The 23,672-nt window shown below is 42.7% G+C and overlaps 2 long non-coding RNA genes across 2 annotated transcripts in view; one reads left to right on the top strand and one right to left on the bottom strand.

Annotated features, from left to right (window-relative positions):
* Window positions 1–1,474, top strand: part of LOC112546295 (uncharacterized) — a 7,574-nt gene extending 6,100 nt beyond the window's left edge. The window contains exon 3 of the long non-coding RNA XR_003089962.2: window positions 1,338–1,474. This is a non-coding gene — a long non-coding RNA (uncharacterized LOC112546295). The remainder of the gene's footprint in view (window positions 1–1,337) is intronic.
* LOC102455483 (uncharacterized) overlaps window positions 1–23,672 on the bottom strand; it is a 26,947-nt gene extending 3,275 nt beyond the window's left edge. Inside the window, exons 1-3 of the long non-coding RNA XR_003089959.2 lie at window positions 23,535–23,672; window positions 20,411–20,772; window positions 1,302–1,453 (exon numbers count right to left, since the gene is read on the bottom strand). This is a non-coding gene — a long non-coding RNA (uncharacterized LOC102455483). The remainder of the gene's footprint in view (window positions 1–1,301; window positions 1,454–20,410; window positions 20,773–23,534) is intronic.

Here is a 23,672-nt window from a genome sequence, read left to right as displayed (position 1 = left end):
CCCCGTGCAGCGCGGCTACACGGGGCTCGAACTAGGTAGTTCGGACTAGGATTCCTATTCCGAACTACCGGTACACCTCGGTACACAGCAGGGCTAAAGCCAGAATAAGCTATGCAATTTGAGCTACGTCACTTGTGTAGCTTAAGTTGAAATAGCTTATTTCGGCTTTTGGCGCTATCTACACAGCAGGAAGTCTGTGAAGGAGCACTCTTCCTTTGACTTCCTTTACTCCTTGAAAAATGAGTGTTACAGGAGTCAGAGTAAGAAGTCCTCCGGCTCGACATTATTTTGATATTGTCAAAATAATTGCTTGTAGTGTAGTCACGGACTATGTTATTTCGGAATAACATCAGTTATTCTGAAATAACACTACGGTGTAGATGTATCCTCTGGGCAAAACTCCATTTGTAAAATATGGATAGAACTTTCCTATGTTGAAAGAATAAACTTACGAATGTTTACAGAGCTCTCAGATTCTATAGTGATGAGGCCTTCACACACAGACAAACCTCATGTAAAGTGAAGCTGTTTCTCAGTGTTGCACAGCAGGTCTTCAGAAATTGTTTTATGGAGAGAATTAATAAGCACTAAAACACAGAGCCCAGACAATCTTTACAGTAGATACACTTACCACAGGGAATACAGAAGAGGTGAGCATGATGATAGCCTAATCTTGTAAAGAGAATTTCATATGTAAATTAGATAATTTCCTTCAATGCACTTTTCTAGTGTGCAAACAAAAATACTGTATTCAGCATATGAATCTGAAACTAGCTTTTTGTTCTGTGTTGGCAGAAGTAGGATTTTATTCCTATTGTAATTATGTGATTCTGTGGAAGTATATCATTTTACAATTTTAAAAAGAAACAGATTAATATTTTAAGTACAGTAGATGCCATTATATCATGTGTAATGAAAAAAAAATCCAACATCCAGAGAGGAAATAATATATACTAACATCAACATGCTCCCTAATTCTCTAGGATTTATGTTTACCACTGTTCGCCTCTAGACTGATTTCCCTATATTATGTGTACAGTTGTTTGATTTCAATTTATAACTAACTTGATTCTTACTATTGCATGATGTGAGTCTGATAATCCACAAAAATTTCACCTTGCAGAATAAAACAAGCAGAAGTCTGTCTCTAGTGAAGGCACTGTTTTACAAAAACGATTGAAGTACATATTTATTTAGTCTTTGACTTTCATGTCAGATTTGTCATTTTCCTCAAATTTTTAGTTAAACTAAGGTTCTGTATTTTGTTTTTGTTACCACTAATGCCCGGAGGTTCAATGTACCTTATAAAATAAAGCTATCATTTATTTGCTCCATAGATCATGCATGATAATAATCACTCTGGAATCTGAGCTGGGTTGTGATGTCTGGCTTTGTTGGTGATGATGTATGAAGTGCACAGCAAGAAGCTTGATTTTCATATTCTGGAATAAACCTGAAATATAGAGAGACGCAAAATTTGAATTAAATTATGGAAACATGACAAAGTAGTCATACGGAGAGTTATATACTGCATATATGTGCAGTATGCAATGACAGTAGTATCTTTTTCACCCAACGGACATTTGGAAATTATATACAGCATATTGTATACATACTGATATCCACATACATTGTACATGAGTGTTAAGCAATTATTTCCCTTCAGCTCTTTCCTCTGTAGATTTGGTTGGTGCAAATTCTTAACTCGTGTACACATGTATGTGTATTATACAAAGGCTGAGAGCAAAGGTAAGAATTTGTTGACCAATGTTTGAATTGGGGAAACAAATCCTTGCCCCATTGGTTTCAGTGGGGCAAGGATTTCACCCATATTGGAGAGCACAGCTTTAGAAGTTCTGCACCTAGCTTGGTCATCAGCCTACTCTGTGATGTCGCAAGCCTCATCTTCATTAATGTTTGCAAAGCACTCAGCTTTTACATTGATGGGGCCATCAAAGCAGATTGATAAACCGCATGTAAGTTAGGAACCTCATGTAAGTGAGGTGAAGATGATTCTCAGTGTCACTTTTTTATTGACTGAATTAATAAGCACTGAAATGCAGATTGCCCCTGGAGAATCTCTGCAATAATTAAGGATTTCAGGTCTTATCCTGACCACATGAAAAATGTAGTAATAGTAAGTGTAAGGAGACTCTAATTTTGAAAAGGGAATTTCATTTGTAAATTAGATCATTCCCCACAATCCACTTTCTTTGTACAAACAAAAAGGTACAAAGGGATGCGTTTTCAAAAGGACTAAGACCCAGTTCTCATGTCTGAAGTTGTGAAATTATTGGTTCAAATCTGAATGTTTCCATCTTTTGCTACCCAATTTCCCTCATGCTATTTTACATTCTGTAGCAGTGGTGGGCAACCTGCGGCTTGCAGGCCACACGTGACCCTGCAGGGTTATCCGCTGGTGGGCGGCGAGACAGTTTGTTTACACTGAGTGTCCACAGGCACAGCTCCCCACAATCTCCAGTGGCCATGTTTCAGCAACGCACTAGAACCTCAGACCAGAGAGACATAAAGTAGGCTGCTCCCTAAAACAGAGAGGCACAACTCACCTCACCTTACTGCAGGCTGGCTGGCTGCTGAAAGACAGCTATATGGACAAGCTCACATGCATCCTCATGGAGCCTCCTCACTGCCAGCATGACCAAGAACACCTCTCCCCCCAAATGTAAAGTGACAACTTGCAATTTTAACACAGTTTTCAATGCACCACAAATACCCATTTCTAGAAATAGGTCTGAGTCCTTAAGCCATTGGCGTGAACCCGCATTAGTTCTGTTGACTCAAATGGCATGCTTACACTTTATGAAACGAACAAGATACAGGTCCACAGGGATTCACACACATGTTCCCATTTCTCTGTGACTCACCCTGAAGTTTTTGTGTTTTTCCCTTGACTCCACTGTACCTGGTGCCCGTAATAAGCTATTGAAGTAGCTGTAGGACAAAAATAAGCCATCTGACAGAAAATATCTTAATTTTTAGATTTTAGTTGGTTTCCAAAGCAGCGATGAGTGAACCAGGAAGGTGTGGAGCCTTGGTTTAGAGAAACATCCTATAGTTCATCTGCCCATCTGAAACCATGTTGGTCAAACACTGAGATTCGTCTCACCCACCTACACAACACGGCCTTAGGAAAAAACTGCAGGGAGGAACCAGTGAGAGACTCCAGCCAGTCGGAGCAGTTGCAGAGCAGCCTTAGGACATTATGACATTCAGAGCATTTTCTGTAGTTTAGATTAGACTTTCTGTGTCCTGTGCAGATTGGCTGTTTGCTCCAACTCTCTCCCTCCCTCCTAGTTTCTTCACTTCAGCTACACTCACTCCATTCCTGGCCTTTCAATCCTATTCTCCAACCCTGTCTCTCTCTTCCGTCCCTTTTTCCATTTCAGCGACCTTATCATAACTAAACCCACCCTCCCCAAAACTTTGAAACTATAGTCATGTTTACCACCCTCACATTGTTCACACTTCCTGTGTGTTCCATCCTTTCCCCCAACCTGTGTCAGTCTTGTCTAGTTTAGACTGTAAACTCTTTGGGGTGGGGTCTGACTGTTACTCTATACAGTGCCTGATTGGTCCTTGAGCACTAACATAATAAACATGATTAATAATAATAGTTATGAGAATAGGCTGTCTTACAGATTTCCAACACTCTCCGTATAGTCAGGAATCCAGTAAGTAGCTTTTCTCATAGAATCATAGAATTGGAAGAGACCTTGAGAGGTCATTGAGTCCAGTCCCCTGCCCTCATGGCAGGATCAAGAACCATCTAGATCATCCTTGACAGGTGTCTGTCTAACCTGCTCTTAAATATCTCCAGGGATGGAGATCCCACAACCTGCCTAGGCAATTTATTCCAGTATTTAACCACCCTGACAATTAGGAAGTTTTTCCTAATGTCTAACCTAAACTTCCTTGATGCAGTTTAAGCCCATTGCTTCTTGTCCTATCATCAGAGGCCAAGAAGAGCAATTTTTCTCCCTCCTCGTGACACCCTTTTAGATACTTGAAAACCGCTAACATGTCCCCTCTTGGTCTTCTCTTTTCTAAACTAAACAAGTCCAATTCTTTCCATCTTCCCTCATAGCTCATGTTTTCTAGACTTTTAATCATTCTTGTTGCTCTTCTCTGGACCTTCTCTAATTTTTCCCCATCTTTCTTCAATGTGGTGCCCAGAATTGGACTCAATACCATAGAACCATAGAGCTGGAAAAGACCTCAGAAGGTCATCAAGTCCAGCCCCCTGCCCAAGGCAGGACGAATCCCAATTGAGGCGTAATCAGTGCAGAGTAGAGTGGAAGAATGACTTCTCCTGTCTTGCTCACAACACTCCTGTTAATGCATCCCAGAATCGTGTTTGCTTGTTTTGCAACAGCATCACACTGACGACTCATGCTTAACGTGTTAAACTCATGGTAAAAAAATAAGTCTAATGTTTGGCCCTGGATGCAACTTGAAGGGCAGAGGCATGTGCACACACATGCATGGCACACACTCAAACACACATGCATGTGCACATTAACAGTATATTCTCCAGGTTATTAGGAACTTTTAGAATTACTCTGGCTTGGTTCATGTTTTGGGAAATGGTTTTCATTTTGATCAAACTGATTTGCTCATTGGATTGAAATGCATTTAAGATGGAATCACCCCTAGTGTAACAGCTTCAGCTGGAGTTTACAGTCCTGCTGAGTATAACTAGAGATACTTAGCCTTGTATAAAGGAAGAATCTGGCTCTATTGAAAGAAGAAATTGCTCAGTGGTAGTATCATTTATTAGAAAGCATCAGTGTGTCTTTCAATCACTCTTTTAGGTAGCGTAGCTTGAGGAGTTAAAAATCAGTTATCTGATTATTTCTTGGAAGGTAAACTTGAAAAAGTAGAAAGCAGGGCATTCCCAGGAACTTAGTGACGAAGGGCCTGATTTGGGAAAACATTTAAGTATATTCTTAATTGCTTCACTGAATCAGCACATTAAAGAGTAAGAACCAAAAGCTACATACTTTCTGCACCAAAAATGGAAGGATATCAAAATCTTTTAATTTTACCTAGCAACCAAAGGTGGAATCCTGTCTTCATTGAAGTCAATGGCAAAACTTCCATTTACGCCTAAGAGACTAAAAAGCGATTAACTCAGTTTTAATTTGGGCCCCAAATTGTAAATTCATTGATGCAGTTGGACCAGAAGGCATCTATGGAGATGTACTAAATTCATTGTGGCTCCCTGTATTTGAAAGAATCCATCCACATGGATCAGCCTGAAGAATCAGGGCCACATATCTGGTTTCTGAAGAGATTTTACATATCTACACAGAATACTTTCAATTAATTTGAAACTTGACGAGTAACAAAAATCATACCAACATATTCCACTCACCAGAGAAACCACAAAGAAATATCACAGTTATCTGAGGGTATGTCTAGACTACATGCCTCCGCCGACAGAGGCATGTAAATTAGACATACTGACATAGTCAATGAAGCGGGGATTTAAATATCCCCTGCTTCATTAGAATAAAAATGACCACCGCGTTGTGCCGGCTCAGCTGTTTGTCGGCACAAAGCGGAAGTCAAGACGGGGATCGGTCGCCAAGGAAAACCTTTGTCGACCGATCCCTTATGCCTCATGAAACGAGGTTTACAGGATTGGTCAACAAAGGCTTTACTTGGTGACCGATCCCCGTCTTGACTGCCGCTTTGTGCCGATAAACAGCTGAGCCGGCACAACGCGGTGGTCATTTTTATTCTAATGAAGCAGGGGATATTTAAATCCCCGCTTCATTGACTATGTTGGTATGTCTAATTTACATGCCTCTGTCGGCAGAGGCATGTAGTCTAGACTTACCCTCAGACTCATCTGAGAATCATTTTGAGTCAGGATGGAAATTAACAGTTTATTATCTTCATTATGTTCTATGACATTCATCTCATGTATCTTTCTTTGTACTGACAATTAACAAGTTATATCCCTTCTACAGAAACAGCTGTGGTGGCATGTTATCATTAAAAAGCTTAAATGTGCAACAATTTGAAATTCTGTTGATTGTTTATTAATATTAATTTACAATAGTTTCTGTTTAATTTATCATTCTTATTCTAGAAAACTAAATACACAACTTAATAAATATCTTTCAAAGCTGATTTATTCTTATTAACATTACCATTCACACTCAGAATTATAGAGGATATTCTGTTACTTGCTTATATATACAGATTGAACCTCTCTAGTCCAGCACCCTTGGGACCTGGCCCGTGCTGAACCAGAGAATTTGCTGAATCACGGGAGGTCAATATTGTTTAGCAGCATTACCAACACTTTCAATACTTAATGGGCTCTTAGAAGACAGTTGGGGTCAATTAGAGTTAAATATCAGCACAGAACACTGAGAGCCAGAACTGGAAACTGTAAACAAACTTTTTGGGACCACGGGAAACTTGGCCACACTTGTGATAAGTGGACATCTGGCTAACTAAAATTATGCCAGACCACAGAGGTCAGACCAGACAGTGCCAGACTAGAGAGGTTCAACCTATACTATATCACAGTTTGTATTTCCCAGGAAAGGGCAAGACTCTTCTGAGGCTTTTATAAACCAAAACAAACAAATTAAATAATTGGAACATGAACTTGAGGTGACAATGCACTTTTGACCTTGTTCATATATGCCAGAGTGCCGTGAAAATTCCACAAACTGGTAAATTCTACATTACTCTGCTATTATCCACTACAGCTGACTTAAGATTGAGGTCACATGATCAAACCTCCTAACACTGTATGACACATTGACTTTAACTGCAGGATGTTAATCAATAAAGGCATATAAATAAGCAAATTGTTACAATAAATAACAAGGACTCCTTTTGTACTTCTCCACTGCCTTCGAGATTTTTGGCTTGATTATTTTCTCACATAAAGCCTGATTCAATGTTCATTGAAGTTAACAGAAAAATTCTGATTGATTGAAATGGGTTTGAATCAGTTCCTCAGGGTTTGTCAAGACTATAAAAAATGACTGAGCTAATACGTGTTAGTTAATCTCCACTTTTTCCCTAATGCAGACACAGGCTAGCACCTTTCACTTTGTTTTAGATGGACCTTCACCTATTAAATTGAGGTATTAGGTGTTAATTTGCATCTTCACCAAAGAAAAGTTCAAGGTTAGGTCAAGGTTGGCTAAAGTAGGTTAGATCCTCCACCCTAACATCAACCATTGTTCTCAAATTAGACAAGCTCTCTGAGGATCAGTGTGGTCCAGAGGACAGGTCCTGAACTAGAATTCTGAAAACCTGCATTCTGCACCTGACTTTCCCATATGTACCATGTGACTTTGGACAAGTCACTTTACCTTTCCGGGTCTCCTCCCCGCTGCATCTGTCTTTTCTATTTAGATTACAATTTCACAGGGGCAGGGACTGTTTCTTACTATGTGTTTGCACAGCACCTCGCACAATGGTACCATGATCCCACCAATAGTAGCCATGATCCCACCAGTGCCAACTTGTGACCAAAGAAGGGAGGCTAGGTAGCATTACTTTATATGCATATATGTCACACAGGTTCAGTATTGTGTGCCTTTTTTAAAACAATGAGTCCAGAAAATTGTTTCACAACCACTCAAATTAACACACGCACCGTTCGATATAAAACAGTGCCCTGTCCAGCAGTTCTGCTAGCCAACAACAGGAGCAAAATATTTACACTACACTGAGCTGTGACTGAATTTGCTCAGATTAGACCCAGAGCTGAGTAAACTGGAAATGCCTGTAACAGAAGATTTCATTTTTATGGAGACATTCAGCTGTTTCTATATCTAATTAAAGGTCCAAACATTCTAATTTCCCTATAAGAATGTGGTCAAACACCAGCCTAATTTCTATTCTTTTTCCTCCTTGCAGAATTGAAATGTCATCATGTCTGATGAGAATTCATTATAAAGTTGACAATTTGAGATTTACCCCTTCCGTTTAGCAAGAGTCTGTAAAGCATCATTCCTTTCAGTCCCCACTGAGGCTACATCTAGACTGCAGGCTTTTTTCGGAAGAAGCTTTTCCAGAAGAGATCTTCCAAAAAAACTTCTTCCAAAAGAGAGCGTCCACACTGCCAAAGCACATCAAAAAAGTGATCTGCTTTTTTGAAAGATAACGTCCACACTGAATGGATACTGTCTCGCATTTAAACTGTGATTACTATGGACGGAGTGGCCACCATGGCACCTCTACTTTTTCCTATTTCTTCTTCTTTCGAAAGAACTCCCTCTTCCCCGTCCACACACAGCTTTTTCTGAAAGAGCTCTTTCGGAAAAAGGCTTCTTCCTTGTTGAAAGAGGGTTACCAATGCCAGAAAAACCTCTCTTTTCTTTCAAAAGAATGTGATTACAGTGTGGATGTAATTCAAGTTTTCTCAGAAAAATTGCCGTTTTTCTGAAAAAATTCTGTAGTGTAGATATACCCTGATTCTTATCCCAAAGCTGCTATGAAACCCAAAAATATCTGTTCCTCCTCTTACAATAAAAGGAATGAGAAAATCATCTTGACAGTGGAACGATATATGTAAAGAGTTAACACAGTAGCCATTAGCTGAAAAATATGAACAATGCTAAAGGCAGAAGGGAAGAAAAAGACTGAGGCCTGGTCTACATTAAGGGGAATTCGAATCAAGATACTCAACTTCAGCTACATTAATTATGTAGGTGCAGGAGTACTGACCAAACACCTTTGAGTTTGATTTAGAGGGTCTCTACTAACCCTAACTCACCCCTCCCATAAAAATGGGAACATTTATATGTCTTTATAAGAAAATTAGTTTTCTGCTGTGTGATATTGCTTGAGTCTTGGTCTCTTGTTCAGCCTGATTAAATATGCACCTTCTTAATCGCACATTAATCCCTGTAATGATTGCCACAAAATTACAATTCTTCTCACTTGGTCAGAGGCTACCTACCTGTGATCTATTTCCTATGCAGCTTGCCTTTGTTTGCAAGTACATTCTTATGGCTGTAAGAATACAATGGTAGGAAGGAAAAAAGGGAATACCTTCCCCTTAAAAAAAGCTGGTTGCCTTCCCTAACCAGTTCACTAAACTAGCAATTAATTGCCAGGCATGACACTTATTTTTAAGACAATGTGCTTTGTTTTTTTAAAATACCTAGCCTGGAAAGGGTTAAAGTAATTAGCCCCGTGGATGTCCACAGAAGCAACACATCCCTGTCGTGTTCTATCAGAACTGCTGGGGCAATTTCAGCAATGACTTCATCTCACTGCATTGCAACACTGCACAGTGCCCAACTGCTGGAGTTTGCTAATTTGTGTGTTTTCACTCGAGGCCTGCTGATTCAATCATTTTAAAGATGCCCATTTCTTCCAAGCCAGGGATTTTATGACTCTAAGGATTAGAAGCTGCAATCCCAATAAACCCTGGAGCTGTATATATTCCGATTTTATGGTAAGCTTCACTAATAAACTGTTTAAAACATATGCTAATTGTGTTTATTGTATTCTTTAATTATCATATGTATCATTAAAGATGTACCATCCCATTTGGAATCTTAATACCTAATGCCTCCCCCCCATAACCAATATGCAGTACAGCATTACTTTAAAAAAAATAAGAAAGAGGAGGGAATAAGGAAGCCTGTTTTCAATTTTCATTGTTTATTTAAAGTAAATACTTTGAAATTCATTTAAAATCCCTCTCCTAAAAAAGGAAAGCAGAAAATAACATAAAACCTGACATTATACTTCTGTGCTTTTTATTCCTTAACTTATTTTTAACTTTGACACCATGTAATCTATTATACTGACTTTATCCCTCAGACTGTTTAAAATAATAATTTGTTTAGTCACGATGGGTTACAAATGTCCCATTTTAGCTATAGCATGCAAGATGACAATAATTCTTATCATGTATATATACACATGCATAAACCGTGTATGTAAGTGTATATATAAAAAATTCTGGCTCAGTTCTGTGCCAAGTATTTCACAATTAATTAAGAACCACAGCTTTTTTCCAAGGAAGGGATGCCAGTTGTCCTACTCATCTGAGCCATTTTTCTTGCTTGCTGTTAAAACTGTTCTTGACTCTTAATGTGATTTTATCCTGCCCCTTTAAAATGTGGTTTTCCTCATGTAATACAATGCTCATGTTTAAAACTTATGAGATATACCATGGCCTGACTATGACATAACCACACCTCCCTTTTCTACTGATTGAAATTCCCTGCACTAATCTGACTATACATTTTTGCTTGGGAAAATGAATTTGAATTAACATTAGGGTATTTAGTTCACTGGCTAAAAACAAAACAAAATCCACTTTTCTTTGATTCCCGAAACTCAATCAAAAATTGTACAGGTTGAACCTCTCTAGTCCAGCATCTTTGGGACCGATTCTGAGTTTGGTCCTAATATCAGTGGTTGGAATCTCTCTGAATTTCATGCAAGTCTGACACTCTGGGTACGTCTACACTACAGCGCTAATTCGAACTAACTTAGTTCGAATTAGTTAATTCAAACTAAGCTAATTCGAACTAACGCGTCTAGAACTAAAAACTAGTTCGAATTAGCGTTTTGCTAATTCGAACTAGCATGTCCACATTAAGTGGACCCTGAACAGGGCTTAAGGATGGCCGGAAGCAGTGCCGGCAGGGCATAAAAGGAGGACTTAGAGCGTGGAGATGCTGTCTCAGGCTAGCCGAGGGCTGCGCTTAAAGGGACCCGACCCCCACCCCGGACAGACAGTTCTCAGGGGTGCCCCGCTTGCAAATCAGTCCTGGCTTGGAGTGCCCGGAGTGCCCACACTGGGCACATCACAGCACTCAGCCATCAGACTGGCTGCACTTGCTGCAGGCTGCCATCTGGGGAGAGGGGCCAATTGGGGGGCTGCAGGGGAGCTTCCACCCCCAGAAGCCCAGTCCTCCCCATTGGGGGCTCGTACCCCATTCCTCCCTCACCTCCTTCCACTTACCCTTCCCTAGCCCCTTTTCTTGATGTACAAAATAAAGGACAATTGTGTTCAAAAATAGAATCTGTCTTTATTGAACAAAACTGGGGGAGACTGGGAAAAGGAGGTGGGAGAGGGGAAGAGAGAGGCTGGGAGAGGGGAGGGCAACTACAATGATCAGGGGTTGGGAACAGGTCCCATATGAAGAGAAGCTAAAGAGACTTGGACTTTTCAGCTTAGAAAAGAGGAGACGGAGGGGGGACAGGATAGAGGTCTCTAAAAGCAGGAGTTGGGTGGAGAGGGTGCATACAGAAAAGTTCTTCATTAGTTCCCATAAAGAAGGACTAGAGGACACCAAAGGAAAGGAATGGGTAGCAGGCTTCAAACTAGTAACAGAAAGTTGTTCTTCACAAAGCAAAGAGTCAACCTCTGGAACTCCTTGCTGCAGGAGGCTGTGAAGGCTAGAACTAGAACAGAGTTTAAAGGGAAGTGAGATCAAGTCATGGAGGTTGGGTCCATGGAGTGCTATTAGCCAGGGGGTAGGAGTGGTGTCCCTGCCCACGGTTTGTGGAAGGCTGGAGAGTGATGGCACGAGACAAATGGCTTGGTCACTGTCTTCGGTCCATCCCCTCCAGGGTCCCTAGGATTGGCCGCTGTCGGCAGACAGGCTACTGGGCTAGATGGCCTTTGGTCTGACCCAGGACGGCCATTGTAAGCTCAGGGCTCAGGGTCGGGGGTCTCTGTGGACCCCCTTGATTTTCATGCACACCTGCTCCTGGGTGGCCAGGCTGGCAGCTCTCCTGCCCTAGACGGCCACTTTCCTGTGCCTAGTGCAGAGATTGTGGACGAGGTCCACGATGTCCGCACTAGCCCAGGCGGGTGCCCGCCTCTTGCGGTCCCGGGCAAGCTGCCGGGAGCCGCCAGCCTGGTCCCGGGAAGAGGGGGAGGGCTGGGGGGCATCGGGTGGGTGGCTCGAGCCGTGCCAGGTGCAGGGTCTGCTGGCTGGGTGCTGGCAGGCTTGCACCTGGCACGGGCACCGTAGCCAGCCTGTGCCCCTTTAAGGGGTCCAGGGCTGGGAGGGGGGCAATAGAGTTTCCCTGGTGTTGGCCAGAGTGGCCACCAGGGAAACCTGGGGAGGGCTAGCCTCCCACTAGTTCGAATTAAGGGGCTACACACCCCTTAATTCGAACTAGCTAGTTCAAACTAGGCTTAATCCTCGTAAAATGAGGTTTTCCTAGTTCGAACTAAGCGCTCCGCTAGTTCAAATTAAGTTCGAACTAGCGGAGCGCTAATGTAGCGCCTATGAAAGTTAGTTCGAACTAACGTCTGTTAGTTCGAACTAACTCTGTAGTGTAGACATACCCTCACTTTTTTAATGTACCAAGTAAGGGTAGAAGAGGATTTTTAGGTGTCTCTCCCCCCCTTATAAATAGCAGAATAGAAAATTCTAAACAGATATGAACATTTTTCTCCCAAATGTTTCCCAGATATTTGCAGTAAATACATACAGGTTGAATCTCTCTAGTCCTACATCCTCGGAACCTGACCAGTGCCAAACCAGAGAATTTGCCAAACCATGGGAAGTCGATATCATCTAGTAACATTACCAACATTTCCACTGCTTACTGGGCTCTTAGAAGACATTTAGGCGTCAATTAGAGCTAAATAGCAGCACAAAACACTGAGCGCCAGGACTGGTGTCTGTAAACAAACTTTATGGGACCACAGAAAATTTGTCCACACCCATGCTAAGTGAACATCTGGCTAACTAAAATCATGCTGGACCATGTATTTTGCCAGAGCAAAGCCTCAGAGGCGCGGCACCCCGCCGTCGCTGCCGCTTTGCTCCCCGTGTCTCTGGTCTGCTGGGGGGGGGGGGGTGTCGCAGCTAGTGCCCCCCCCCAGCAGACCAGGGAGACGTGGAGCAAAGCCCCGGGCCTGTGGTAGAGCAGGTGGGGCGCTGCTGGTTGGTCCTGCAGCACCGCTCCTTGGCGCTACTGGACCAACCCGGCAGCACCCCAGCTGCTCTGCCCCAGGCGTCCCCAGGTCAGCCACTGCTGATCAGTTTCAGCAGCGGCTGAATCAGGACACCTGGGGCAGAGCAGCTGGGGTGCTGCTGGGTTGGTCCAGTAGCGCTGAGGAGCGGCGCGCTACTGGACCAACCCAGCAGCACCCCAGCTGCTCTGCTCCAGGCGTCCGCAGGTCAGCCGCTGCTGAAACTGACCAGTGGCTGACTACAGGAAGCCCCTGCCCCGGGCTTCCTGGAATCAGCCGCTGATTCAGTTTCAGCAGCAGCTGACTTGGGGATGCCTGGGGTTCTTAAGTTGAATCTGTATGTAAGTCAGAACTGGCGTCCAGATTCAGCCGCTGTTGAAACTGATCAGTTTCAGCAGCGGCTGAATCTGGACGCCAGTTCCGACTTACATACAGATTCAACTTAAGAACAAACCTACAGTCTCTATCTTGTACGTAACCCGGGGACTGCCTGTACTGTAATGTTTTAGATTTTTTAAGCTTTTTTTACCCTTTTTGCTCAGTTCAGATGCTGCCGATGTTACCTTGTGACTCATTTTTTGCCGAAACTCACTCGCTAGGCTCTTGCCATTTTGATGCTGGACTATCAGGAGTGCCGGACTATTGGATGCTGGACTATTGGAGTTTTACTGTAAATTTGAAATAACGGACGGCTTATTCCGACTTCTGTAAACCTCATTCCACGAGCAATAGCGCCTATTCCAAAATAGCTATTTTGGAATAGCAGTAGTGTGGATGCTCCACTACTACTATTTCAAAATAGCTCCTCCCCAGGACCAATTAATGTAATTACTCCCCAGTGCCTGCTGGGTTCTAAATCAAGCTAGCATGTCCACATTAGGGAAGCCTGCCTCAGATCAATTTTGAGGCTTCTCTGTAGTGTAGACTTGCTATTTCAAAATAAGCTATTTCAGAGTATTTCTTCCGGAATAGCTTATTCCGAAATAAGTGTGCAGTGTAGATGTATCTGTGGTGTTTAATATAATGACATCTCAATTCTGTTAGATATCACTATGGTAATATATATGTTAATACTGTTGGGCCCACTCAATTAGAGTGGAAAAAATATAATTTTGGGTGTTATAATAATGTTTACTGCATCCCTGTCCTATATATGCACAAAGAACCTAATCTGTGGTCATATTCTAATGTTAGGGACCCTTGGCATAAATACGGAGTATCCTCTTTAACTATCATGGAGTTAATCTAGATTTACATCTGGATCAGTGAGATCATAGTCTGGCCCTCACTTTTGTAGTTTTGCCTACATGATACCTGAGTATTTAAAACATGGTTATTCTAAAATTCTGTAATCTGGTTTGCTTGTGTTTGCTAAGCTATATAAAGTAAATAAATGCTATATTTGAACCTATAATAGCAAAGTCTGGATTAGTTAAAATAAAGACAAATATATATGTAAAGCACAGCCACATACTTTCAGTCTGCATAACGTTAAGTTTTGATTAAGGAAAATAAACCCAGAAGAAAAATGAAGACTCCACGAAAGAATACAGTGGGTGTGTTTGTGTCTGTGTCCTTTTTTAAAGGCTGCCCCAACTCTGAGAACAAAATGGCAGCTGTCATTGCATGCAGACAGAGTTCATAAACATTTAAAGGTGCAGTACACAGGAAACAATGACATCATAGTTTTCATGGCTACATATAACACAGAAGATACAATTCTGGTCCCAGTGATGTCAGAGGGAGTTTTGCCATTGATTCAATGGTGTTAGAATTTAATTCAGAGCATCTGCCTTTCCCGCTGGTCTGACCTTACAAGAACGTGCTGGGAGGGATTCAGGAATACACTGAAACACTGACTGCACAACATTATGGTCACTATTTCCAAGCAGTCCAGTTATATTTAACCTTTGGACCAGATCCTGCACTCAACTTAGGACTAAGCCAAGAATTGCTTCTCCCTGTGTGAGTTCCAGAACCACCTGCTCCAAGAAACAGTCATTTAAGGTATCAAGAAATTTTATTTCTGCATCCCGTCCTGAGGTGTACACAGTCAATATGGGGATAGTTGAAATCCCCCAGGATTATTGAGTTTTTTTTATTTTGATAGCCTCTCTAATCTCCTTTAGCATTTCATAGTCACTGTCACAATCCTGGCCAGGTGGTCGATAATATATCCCTACTACTATATTCTGATTATTAGAGCATTGAATTACTGCTCATAGAGATTCTATGGAAGATTTTGTTTCTTTTAAGATTTTTACTTCATTTGAGTCTACGTTTTCTTTCACATATATTGCCACTTCCTTACCAGCACAACTTGTTCTGTCCTTCTGATATATTTTGTACCCCGGTATGACTGGGTCTTACTGATTGTCCTCATTCCACCAAGTTTCAGTGATGCCTATTATATCAATATCCTTCTTTAATACAAGGCACTCTAGTTCACCCATCTCGTTATTTAGACTTCTAGGATTTGTATATAAACCCTTTAAAAATTTGCCACTATTTATCTATCTGCCATTTCCTGATATGTTAGACTCCTTTTCATTTGATTGTTTCTCATCTGATCTTACCCATACATTACCATCCTCTCCTCTTTACCAGAACACAGAGAATCTCAATTAATAGACACTTCCCTAAGAGATGTATCTCTCCGATCCATGTGCTCCTCCCCACCCATTGGCTTTCCCCCAGATTCACACTGGATTCACTGAACCCACTGCAGTTTGTAACTGAAGAAGGTCTGCTGCTGTTTTCCAGAGAGTACTGGATTCTTGACTACAGCAGCAGTGCACTTCTTTGCCAGTGACTATGCCTATGGACTTTTCGCTGACTGGGTGAACACAGCTGTGATCTACAATGCAAGTTTGCCCTTCATGGAGCCACTTTGCACAGCCGCTAATAAATTAGAGCATCACCCTCTTTCCTGATTATATTAATGGATTTTATGCTATTTTTATAATGATGCTGTTTTCAAATATGAATACATTTGAATATCAGACTCTAGTACCCAAATATAAATGTCAGGACCTCTGCACATCTCTGTCATGTAGGAACTAATTTAATCAGGGCAGCACAGTGATTTCAGTGCAGACAATTATTTTGTTAGAGTGGAAGGGTTATAAGGAGAGCGTTCTGTAAAGGGAGAGCAGTTATGTACTGCTTAGGGTCATGTTTTGTAAAATACAATCACAACAACCAAAGCAGCATATGAACAAAAACGTCAGTCTTCCTCTGCCTGCATAGTTACCGCTAATCTGAATGATGTGTGTACAATCACCTGGTTTGTGGATGCAGATGTGGTAAATGCACATGCAAAACCAAGGGCATTTGGGCTTATGGATCTTGCACCTCCTTTATTGAGCCATGTCTTCATTTGCCACTCCAGAGATCAATCTTTTGGCATTTGATTTTGTGAGTCTAGTTAAGATCCACTAAATTGAACCCTGAGAGTGGCTGGTCAGCGCTGGTACTCCTCACAGAGGAAAGGAGTAAGGGGAGCCAATGGGAGTGCTTAATCCTATTGGCCTTCCTCTGTGGTAAGCCAACTCCAGCTACTTATTTTATGTAGTTGGAGTTGCGTACCTTAACCCAATCTTCCTAGTCTAGTGTATGCTATTTTGCTTTGAAGTTGTTATGCTTCCTCCCTTCCACATGTTAGATACTCAGAGTAGACCACTCTGGGCCATCCACCAGAAGGAGACATGTTTACCCAATCTTACCCAATGTCTTACAGACTGCTCAACAGTAAAAGCTCAGCCTGAGTGTGTGAGGCCTAGAAAAGTTCCATGAAAGCCATCCCTCATATTGAAACCCTGCAATAGGTCATCAGCGGTAATAGAACCCAGAATTATCAGCGCCAAAAACCATAAGCATCTACCAGTTGAATTAAAGGAGTAACTAGATCCAGATGGGACATTTTAATTGTATGACAAATAAAATGCTGAAAACTGACTTTTATTCTCCAGTTAGCCCAATAACTTTTGCATGTGAACTTTGATGGATTTAAACATAATTAAGCCACAAAAACATTTTTTCTCTCATTCCTACTTTCATGCTTTCAATAAATTGTTTTTTATAATCTCCTTGTTCATTTGTGGCTAAATAAAATACTTGTGCAGACAGTAGATATGGTGTTAGTATGTATAACAAGGCCAGTGAGTGTCCTTTGTAGAGCCCTTTTAGCAAATCACAGCAGTTTATGATGACTGGCGGCAGGCGAGGAGATCAGAGAGAATGTGAAGATAGAGAGCTCAAGGAAAATGGCGGACAGTCATACACTGAAGATAGCTGTAGGGAATGCAGAACAGATGGGAGAATGGCACCTCTAAGGTTTGGCTGTCAGCACCAAAGGAAAGGAGGATGTTAGTCAAGAGGATGCTGTACTCTTACATTGGAGGAAATCTCTCCTCCTTTTAACCATAACCAGGAGTGAGTATACCTATACTCAGAAGTCTTCTGGGGGTACATCAGATCTGGGATTAATTATTTGTTAAGATTATATTGTGGCAGGGTGTTGCCATGTACTGAGCCTTTAAGGGTCTGAGACCTGGAGTCAGGAGGAAGCCCAGTCGAGGCAGCTAAGGAGGGCTCAGCTGGAGGCCATATAGAGCAGCTCCTGGGAGGAGGAGAGAAACCTGCCTGTCTGCCTGCAATGAGAGAGGCTTCGGCCTAGCAAACCCAGGCTACCTGGCCTGAGGCCCAGGGCTGCAAGGAGGCAGTCATGGAGGGTGGGGCTCGCATGGAGGCAGCCCTAAAAGGCTGGGCTGCAAGGAGGCAGCTGTGGTTCGCAAGGAGGCAACTGCGGTAGGCTGGGGGAGTTTGAGCCAGGGAAGCCCCAGGCCATAAGTCCGCAAGGCAGGGTTGCATGAGGCAACCGGGCTGGCAGAGTGAGAGAAGAACTGGGAGTCCTAGGGAGTAGGGAGGACCCTGGAGGAGGAGCTGAGGAAGAACAATAACCCCCCCCCCGGAAGGGGGCGCAGACCAAGATCAAAGTGGTCACTGCCGGAGGGCAGTGCCCTGAAGAGAACACCTCACCTAAAGGGGGCGCGTCGTCATCGGAGCAGCCGGTTACTTCCCCAAAATCCACCCTGAGGGAAGAGCCGTGTGGAAAGTGAGTTGAACCCGCTACAATATACAATATACACATAACATTATTTTATTAGTGCCAACCTTCCGGAAGTGTTAGTGGGAAAACTACCCAGCTTCGGTAATGAAAACAAGTAATACATTTTTCTACGCACAATGAGCCAGCTTTGTTCAACAATCAGAAAATCAATCTAACATGTCAAGCTGAACATATCAATGAGACCGTTTGCAGTCAGAGGGTTTTCTTATGAAGTGCTGTCAACAGTCAATGCCACACTTGTCTGTTCTGTCCAGGTCCTCTAAGTAGAAAGATTTTTTTTTTTACCCAATAGAGAGAAAGGAAAAACAGGAAAATGGAAGCCTCAGTAATTCATCTCAAGTATCTTGAAGGACAATTAGTAACAATGGCTAGCAGTGGTAAGCCTGCTCTTTGGTGTGGTTTGGAGATCCAGGCCTGTAATTACTAAGCCATCCTGCTGAATAGCACAATCAGTGCTTGACGGCTGCATGGCAGAGTGCCGGTGTGACCGCTTGAGCTCTTGAGTAAATGAAACGTCAGGATCAGGAAAATGGGACCATTGTGTTTACGTTGGCTTTGATTAGCTTTTAGTGAACAATGAATTTTAAAGCAAATGAAAAGCATTTGAATGGTGTTTACATGATTCCCCTTAATGAGAGGTTTGTATGGTGGGAGGGGGAAGGGAAAATGCAGGAAATGTATCATTGAAGAGGACGGGTTTCTTAAAAAAAAATGGTATGGGTGTGAACTAATGGTCCCCAAGCACACAAAAGAGTCACTCAGGGAACAAGGGTTCATTTTCTAGAATGGTCTGGCTTGAACGTTGCCATAAATATTAGGATGTAATCGAGCTGGAATCAGCCATTTAAAAATATTTAGAGAACAACTTTAGGGTTTTGCTAAGTGGCATGTCCATTGATTTCATGTACATAAGAGAGAACTGAAACACGTTTGCATCCTATTGCGCATGTTTCTGCCCACAACCTCTCCAATCCTTCCTTTCCTATCAGTGCCACTGCAGTGTCCTCCCCTTGTGGCTCACTTGACTAATTTTCCTTCTCATAGCTCTGCTCCCATCAAATCTAGTCTTTCCCCCCCCCTTTGCCTCATTAAAAATCCATTCTTTCATCTCCACCCCTGATACAAAACCCCTGGTCATCTCTTGTCTCACCTTCTTGTCACCTTCCCAACTGTAGGGGTCAATTGCGGAAGAACTCTGTACATGTGAAGTATAGGGGTGGTGAGGCCTTGCATTCCCTCCTTCCCCATTCCCTACTACTGATGAGCCAGAAGCAAGCCTCTAGGAACATACACCATTGTAGCAAGAACGAATTGTAGATAAGGGCGGAAGCATAGCAATCTTGTTTACCTAAATGTACTGAGCATTAAACAAAGTCAAAGGACAAGCAGTACAACTGAGCCATACTGTAACAAGCAATGCGTAACCCTGGGATATTTCCAAACTGCCACAAACAAGGTAGAGACACAGTATTTAAAGCGGCACCAGAGCACAGCAAATTGGACCTCACCGATGGGCTTTGGATACCGGTGCCTCCCACTTCATCCGCAGCTGAAATGGGGTTTCCGGCTAGCCGAAGGGATGTAAAAAATGCCACTTTTCCTATCATGTTGTTCTTTTAGTTAAAGGGCACAGTTGATAGCTGTCAGGAAATAAACTACTTGTATTTGATAGATACCTTTGTAGTGTTTTTTGTACTTTAAGAACCCAGTGTCGGACCTGAGACTCACTCTTGCCGGCAACACCAACATCCCATTTTACCCCATTATTGTCAATATAAAATGCTGCCAAAACTCATGTAGCTCTCATGCCATTCCCACAGTGGCACTTAACTCTTTATATTTCTTCAGTAGCTTCTTCTAACCTTCAGATTCAAGCTTCTCTCCCTTTCCTTCAAAGTCCTGCATCGCTCTTCTCCAGCTCACCTCTTTGCTCTCATGGTCTACTATTTTCCTCTTTCACTGTACAGGTTGAAGCTCTCTAGTCCAGCAGCCTCAGGATGTGACTATTGCCGATCAGGAGAATTTGCCAAACCATGGGAGATCAATGTTGTCTAGCAGTGTTGCCAACACTTCCACTGCTTACTGGGCTCTTAGAAAACATTTAGGGGTCCATTAGAACTAAATAACAGCACAGAACACTGAGAGCCAGAACTGGTGGCTATAACCAAAGTTTATGAGACAGTGGGAAACTTGTCCACACCCCTGATAAGTGGATATCTGGCTAACTAAAATGATGCCTGACCACAGAAGTTGCTGAACCAGAGTGTGCCGGACTAGAGAGGTTCAACTTGTATAAATACTTATCAAACTGCTTGCCTACGTACCTCTTTGTAGCTTTTTCATTCATTCTCTTTGTTATGTTTTTTCCTAGGCTTCCTCTTCTATCGATATCACTCCTTTTTCTTGGGCACCCAATGGTCTCGACACTTGGAATCCAAAGTATAGCACAAAATAATTTATAAGAGGGATTTATTCAGGGAATGTAAACTCTTTGCCTGCTCACACCATCTCTGTCAGCAGATTGTGACAGCACCAGATATTTTCATTATTCAAAAAGGTATTTGACAATCTTCTTTTCAAATCAACTGTGAATATTCTGTCTTCAAGCCATGCTGCTTTGTGATGATTAGATGGATAAGACACATGGCATTGTTACTGTCCTCTGATTGGAAGAGCATCCAAGTACCTGCAGCACAAATATGGAAATGTATTGACTGTGCTGTTCTTTTGATCATAGAAAGGGAATACACAATGGCAAATAAAGTCAGCTAACATGAATTCATTTAATTATGAGTATTTATATTACAGTTGTGTCTAGGGACTCGATTCAAGGAAAAAGTCTCCTGTGTGTTAGGCTTTGCGTGTACAAGTAACAAAGAAAATAGTCCCTGCTCCAGACAGATGACAGGTGTGGAAGTATGTTTGCTTTATTTACCCAGATTTAATTCAAAACACGATTCTTCAGCTAAACCTTTCATTAGTAATTCACCAATCATGAGACAAAAACCTTCCTGTGCTCTCCCATCACTGGATAAATATCTGTGTCTCCTCTATGTCTGACCAGGAGATCAATCTTGTAGCCCTCTCTCAGGGAAGTTGTCCTATTGACTTCACAGAATTTCATCTATTCAATGAATACAGTTAGCAGGACAAGAACATTTGCAAGCTCCTTGGGGCAGATACTTTACAAATTGAAATAACCACAACACACTTTGTAAATACAGGGCAAAGTCTGTAGATATCATTGATTGGTGACTAGCATATAATTGCAGAGTAATCACAAGGCTTTGCAAATTAAATTGTTACCATGAGATTGAATAATTATGTTAGGGCAATTTTACACCAACTCAGATACTAATATCAAGTAATATTAGCTAATCCAAAGGTTGGGTAGCTATATTCAGTAAGTCCAAAGTAGCTGTATTTTTTATTATTACTGTATAAATCAGGATTATTTACCATGAAATTGTGCATTAATGACAGGATGTTTGGGTCCTATAAAATAAAGTATAGAACAATGTTTCCCAAACTATGGGTCGCGGCCTGGTACTGGGCCGTGGGAAAAAATACCGGGCCTCAGTGTGGCTGCCGGTAGGGGAGCAGAGCGGGGCAGGCTGGGAGGAGGTGGCAGCGGGGGGAAGGGAGAACCAGCCGCCGGGAAGAAAGGTTGGGGGCAGCGGGGCTGTCCCACGAAGATCAGGGCAGGAGGCCGGCAGAAGCAGGGTTGGAGGCAACGGGGCTGTCTTGCGGATATGGGAGGGGGGGAAGGGGCAAGCAGGCAGTGGAAGCAAGGTTGGGGGCAGTGGGACTGTCCTGCAGAGATGGGGGGGGGGGCAGGCAGGCAGGTGGCAGAAGCAGGGTTGGAGGCAGTGGGGCTGTCCAGCAGAAATTGGGGAGGGCAGGCGGCGGAACCAGGGCTGGACGGGGTGCGGGGGGGCTGACCAGGGGAGAACGGGAGGAAGAGGATGGGAGAACCAGATGCGGGAAGCAGGGCTGGACGGGGGCAGCTGGGCTGGTGGGGGGGGGGGTTGTTGGGAGAGCAGGGCTGACTGGGGGAGATTGGTGGGAGGCGGGGGGAACTGGCTGCCGGAAGCAGGGCTGGACGGGGGCAGCAGGGCTTGACTGGGAGGTCAGGAGGAGAAGTGGGGGGAGCGGGACTGACCTGGGCACATGCCTACAGACCCTACAGACCCTACAAACCCTGGCAGAGGAGTGAGTCTGCCTGAGGATTCCATTTTGTCCCCCCCCACATATCCTCCCTCTAGTAATTGTGAACTGCCTGGCAGGTAGACACACTCAGGCAGCGAGCACATCTACTATCCAGGCAGTTCGCAGCTAAGGACTGATACACTTGATTTATAATAAAACTTACCTAATTAGAAAATACCAGACATTTTATATGTCTGGTAATTTCTCAATTTCTTTCTCAGACAAAACCCTCAAATACCAGATTGTCCGGTACAAAACTGGACACCTGGCAACCCTACCCTTCCTTGTACCCTCCCTCCCAGACAGCTACCCTACCCCCAGTCTGCTCCTGCTCCCACCTCCTGGAGTGCCAATTCAGTGCCGGATTCCCCAAGCCCTGGCCCAGGCTGGGTGGAGGATGCAGCAGGGTGAAAACTGAAAATGTATTCATTTTTCGTTCTTATTTTTTATATGTGTTTATATTTTGGGGCTGCAAAAAACACCACTAAAAAAAATGGGTTCCAACTAAAGTAAAAAGTTTGGGAAACCCTGGTCTAGCAAGCTTTCTATCCATTTTACAGTCCATTTATCCAATCCATATTCCCTTAACTTGCTGGCAAGAATATTGTGGGTGACTGTATCAAAAGCTTTGCTAATGCTGGCACTGGGGGCTTTGGGAGGACCAGAAACAACTTATTTGAATATTCATCATTTTCTTAATGAATATGAAAATATGCAAATGAATGTTACTGGTCCTCCAAAAGCTCGTGAATGGATTTACTGGTCCCTGTGTCAAAAAATTTGGGAACCTCTGGTATAGAAGATAGAAAACACATCCCTTATGAACTTTTGCATAAAAAAATGTGACTATGAAAGTCCTGTGTTTTCACAAATCTCCAACCTTTCACTACCTGATTACATTTTCTTTACTTTGCCCACAAATAGCAACCTGGATTGAAAATCTAGTCCAGAGAGTAAAAGAGGTTTTTAAACATATGGGATAATGAAGATATGATTAACAGATTCTGTGTTTTGCTCTGCACCGTTTTCTTCTTTTTCGGTTGCTGTGCATGAATGTTAGTACTTTTGGCACACACAGGACCAAACTTTCTAACCAGCTTTAATTAGACCTCTTGATTTTGTGCCCAAATACATATGTGGATGCATGTCTATTTATAACTGCAAGCACAATTTAATACCCATAATAATTTGAGAGTACAATTTTGGATGTATAGAAACTGTAAAGGTCTTAACCCTCACCTTTCTTCAGGATCCTTCTCTGCATATGTAAACAGGTACTTAGCCCTTAAAATAATGTACATTGCATCTGCATGCAATTGCAAGCAGTAATTTTCCTCCTGCAAACCATGGAAACAACTGTGGAGGCCAGTGTCTGAA

Source organism: Pelodiscus sinensis, chromosome 18 (genome assembly GCF_049634645.1).
Source record: "Pelodiscus sinensis isolate JC-2024 chromosome 18, ASM4963464v1, whole genome shotgun sequence".
In the NCBI taxonomy this organism is placed as follows: domain Eukaryota; kingdom Metazoa; phylum Chordata; order Testudines; family Trionychidae; genus Pelodiscus; species Pelodiscus sinensis.
This window is presented reverse-complemented; position numbering and strand designations above follow the sequence as displayed.